This window comes from Littorina saxatilis, linkage group LG3 (assembly GCF_037325665.1).
Source record: "Littorina saxatilis isolate snail1 linkage group LG3, US_GU_Lsax_2.0, whole genome shotgun sequence".
Taxonomy (NCBI): Eukaryota; Metazoa; Mollusca; class Gastropoda; order Littorinimorpha; family Littorinidae; genus Littorina; species Littorina saxatilis.
Window position 1 is genome coordinate 3,663,041 of NC_090247.1, and position 5,000 is coordinate 3,668,040.

Genomic DNA, 5,000 nt, shown 5'->3' on the forward strand with positions numbered 1-5,000 from the left:
ACACAAGTGTATGCGTGTTTGGGTGGTATCAGCCATCTGCACTTATGGCAGGATGGCCGAGGTCTTTTACGTGCCACTGTAGTGACACGGGGCTGGGAGATGGATACCGTCGCTGGGTCTGCACATAAAGTTGACCCGTGTCCGCCCCGGCCCGGAATCGAACCTGCGACCTTTCGATCACAAGTCCAGTGCTCTACCACCTGAGCTACCCGAACCCCCCCCCCCCCCCCCTCCCCGGAAGTTGACTTTTGTGTGTGTGCATCCTATGTATAACCATCCTAACGCACCCCTTAAGCACCCCGTCCACTCCGCACACATTTACACCGGCATGTTCAGACATCCTTTTACACTACCCCTCATAAAAAAAACTTTACTGGTTTGATTGTTCTTTTGTAATGACAGGCAAAACATATTCGTTGTAGCTGTCCTGATTTATTGTCGATTTTGATATAGTGAATTTAGTTTTGGGAGGTGTCTGTGTTGTAGTTTCCACTGCCTATACACTACTTCATGTAAACTCTATCTGTTTGCTGAATATGATAGGGGAATGGATGGCCTTTCCAGCCATATAACTGGGTTTACAATAAACGGTCTCGTCAGACAAATCTGCACGCAAACGCATCTGCTTAGGTTTGTTTTATCACGCGTACTATTGTTTACACGGAAGTTAGGTAATCGCCCAACGTATACAATACCAAATACTGCGTGTCGATCCGTGAATTAGGAACTGCTTGGGGCGGGGGGGGGGGGGGGGGGGGCAGCAGGTGCATACCACGTTAAAGTTCAAACCAAAACACTACACTTCAACTCATAACGCACAGGTACGGATGCATAGACCTTCACAGTTCAACCTTAAAGACAGCAAGTCAACTCTATACCGTGCAGTTGCAAGCAGATGGGTCAACTTGTCACGCGAGCTAGTCTAAGAAGTTGCGTAATGCAACCACTGAGTGACATGTTCTAGATATATACTAGTGCATACATCCCGCCCGACTGACGCAAATGAACTGGGTAACTGAAACGGACTCTGGAATGTCACGAGTATACGTTTTGAGAGTATACGTTTTGAGAGTATTTATAGATAGAGAATTGTGTTTCTCACAATTTGCATAAGATCCTTTATCAGAATAAAGAGGAATGTGCTAATCTGCGTACTAGGCTATGTCTGGTATCTCTCACATTTGCATTGTCTATAAAACTACGCTTATCGTTTTCTCCCTCGCGCGTAGCCGTCGGGTCGTTCTGCATCTTTCAGTCCAGCTCGCCACAAAATGTATGCAGGCCTTATACGTACAGTGAAAAGAAGAGTTATACAAAAGGTGTGCCCGAGTCTTCTGGAACTTCATGAGATATGACATCGACTATTCAACTTTTTGTTTTAAACACACACACACACACACACAATCAAACCGTCTCTGCTTCCGTGTGTCTCCCGAGGACCTGCACAAAAAAATAACCGAGAACACAGTTTGACTCGGGAAATTCGTCATATCTGCAGAAGGAACTTACTCGTAAGGTCACCGCCAGGATGTGCACATATCGGTATCGTATTAAGGCAATCGTGTCAGTCGCCCTTGGGTTCGCCGAGCGGGTTGTGAACAAATATGACGCGCTGGTTCACCCGATATGCATCAATAGTGAAAAGAGGAGGGGTGGAAATGTGCCTGGAAATCCAATCTTCACTTCTCTTCGTCTTTTGACATATGTGACAACGGCTGTGTCCCAGGGAGCAGGAGGGATCAGCAAGTGTCAAGGAATATAATATTCAAACTGTGTTGCTGTAATGATATCCTGCATGTCCAAGACTGTACAACAAGTATTCATAAGAAAAAGCCAAAAATACAGAACAAACTTTGAACATTGTAAAGCATTTTTGTACAGATATTCATTCGAGATTACAGTCTGATTGTGTGACATTCAATAATTATAATCTGAAAGAAAAAACAGTCACATTAAAACACGCACACGTACTCACACACACACACACACACACACACACACACACATATATATACACACACACACGCACGCACGCACACACACATACACTCACACATACACACACACACGCACGCACGCACGTACGCACGCACGTACGCACGCACGCACACACACACACGCGCGCGCGCGTGCGCGCACACAGACAGGCATACAGACACCAAATCGGGAAACGCCTTGCTGATACACATGTTTGCCGACTTCCTGACTCAGTAAAATAGACTTCCTCTTGGACTAGATGGTCTACGTATCTTGAGACAGATCTTGGTACTATGCAACTTCAGAAAACAACAGGCAGAGTGAGCACAATTATTCATGTCTTTTCTATGTCAATGTTACCACACATCCATACTTCTGCTACCGGCACGGTTGGCCTAGTGGTAAGGCGTCCGCGTCCGCGTCCGTGATCGGGAGGTCGTGGGTTCGAACCCCGGCCGGGTCATACATAAGACTTTAAAATTGGCAATTTAGCGGCTGCTCCGCCTGGCGTCTGGCATTATGGGGTTAGTGCTAGGACTGGTTGGTCCGGTGTTAGAATAATGTGACTGGGTGAGACATGAAGCCTGTGCTGCGATTTCTGTCTTGTGTGTGGCGCACGTTATATGTCAAAGCAGCACCGCCCTGACATGGCCCTTCGTGGTCGGCTGGGCGTTAAGCAAACAAACAAACAAACAAAATACTTCTGCTTATTGGGAGCCGGTAAACATGTCGGTAGCAGCTGACAGAAGCGCGTGTCTTCCTTTATAAAAAAGGCAATTAAGCCTTTTTTGTGTCAGCTCTCTGATGTAATAATTCACACGTCTGCCGATCGTTTTCGGAGCCAGCGACATGACTAATATTGGCTATCAGCAGTGTGTTCTGTTTGTCACAAGTGGATTATCCTACAGGTCCTCCTCGTTCTTTGTGTTGACGCTCGTTCGCAACCGGTTGCTTCCCTTTATTTAATAATCCGAGCATAGGGCGTCAAAGCACAAAAATAATCCTTCAAATTCTCCAAACTGGTGGGATTTCTGGGTAGGGAAGTCCATTTTGCGAAATGACGTCAATGAACTTTGGCAATTGGTCAAAGGGTTTCGATATAATAAGTCCCAACGTTATAGTCTTCACGTTTAATGTCAGTGTTATTTGATTTTGCTTTCAAAACTGATACAAAGTAAACGGGAGAATATGTTCAGTTACCCTTGTCATGCCAATGTTGTCATGCATTCACACTTCTGCCTTCCGTTCTCAGACCAAGTAACATAGCAGTGTGTACCTTACGTATGGAAAGTTATACATACAATGTTCATGTTAACTTCATGTCTACATTTACATCTCTACATATTATTTTTGTCTTGCTTTCTTCTTTGCTGCCTTTTAAATGTCAATGTTACAATGAATTCACCCTTATGCATTCCGTTTTTAGAGCAAGTAACATGTTGCAGTGTGTACCTTACTTATTGACAAAATAAGTGCACTTTTCGTGTTAATTCCATGTCGACATTTAAATCTCTGCATCTTATTTTTGGTTTTCCCTCTCCTTTCATGTTCAGTGTCATCCTGAACTCAGGTAAAAAGAGTTCTTTCCCTTCGGGTCTCATTTATCCCTGACAGGATGCCTTGTTTTCTCCCTCTGGAGAAGAAATCGATTTTTATTTTTATTTTTTTTACATATTCAGAGCTTTTCGTAATGTGTTATTGATATAAGCAGATTAGAGATCGTCGATAATGAGTTTTCATGGTGTTGTGTAATGTTTAAATTACAAAGGAATTGTTATGTAAGACAGTTTCAAGCGAGCTATCTTTCGCGGATGTATTTACTGTGCAAACAACTCTAAATATTGCAAAAGTGTCACGTGTCAACTTTGTCACGTGATCATAACAACATGGCTACGGAGCTGACACCGGTTAAAAATAGATGTGTCATTTGTGACAATGAAAAGACCGAGTCCAGCCATAATTATACGGTTTTAGGCAAAGTTGGGTGAAAAAATGAACAGCTTGGTGAAATGGTTGAGTCTCTCAGTGGAGAATCTGTTCGTCGAGAGATGGAAGAATCGGAATCACTTTCGTCTTTTTTCAGAAACAGTAGCGAAAAACATATGGGAGATAACTCTGTATTCTTGTTTTGATAGATTTCGGCTTTTAGCTCCGCTTCTTTCCCTTTACTCCGCGTAGTAATTATACATCCTGTCAGAGAGACTTGAGCGAGAGCGTGGACCGATGATTATCAGAATGGGCAGTGTGTACCTTACGTATGGAAAGTTACATAATTATACAATGTTCATGTTCACTTCATGTCAAAATGCATATCTCTACATATTATTTTTGACTTGCTCCCTCCTTTGCTGCCTTTTTAATGTCAATGTTACAATGAATTCACCCTTATGCATTCCGTTTTTAGGGCAAGTAACATGTCACTGTGTAACTTACTTATTGACAAATAAGTGCACTTTTCGCGTTAATTTCATGTCCACATTTATTTTTGGTGTTCCCTCTCCTTTCATGTTCAGAGTTCCCATGCATTCACACTTCTGCATTCCGTTTGCAGAGCCAGTAGCATGGCAGTGTGTACCTTACTCATTGACATTTCTTTGTTCGCTTTTCATGTCATTTTCCTGTCAACATTCAAATCTCTGCATTTTATTTTATCTTCTCATTTGCTGCATTGTTCGCGTCAATGTTACCATGCATTCACGCTTCTGCAATCCGTTTTCAGAGCCAATAACATGGCTCTGTGAACCGTGCTTATTGACATTTATATGTTCGCTTTTCATGTTAGTGTAGTGTCCAAATTACATTTCTACATACGTTTGTTCCCTTTTACATTTAGTCAAGTTTTGACTAAATGTTTTAACATAGAGGGGGGAATCGAGACGAGGGTCGTGGTGTATGTGTGTGTGTGTGTGTATGTGTGTGTCTGTCTGTGTGTGTGTGTAGAGCGATTAAGACCAAACCACTGGACCGATCTTTATGAAATTTGACATGAGAGTTCCTGGGTATGATATCCCCGGACATATTTT

The 5,000-nt window shown here is 42.9% G+C and overlaps 1 protein-coding gene across 2 annotated transcripts in view; it reads left to right on the plus strand.

Moving 5' to 3' along the window:
• LOC138961412 (probable insulin-like peptide 7) overlaps nt 1-5,000 on the plus strand; it is a 106,953-nt gene that overhangs the window by 81,759 nt on the left and 20,194 nt on the right. The window lies entirely within an intron of this gene.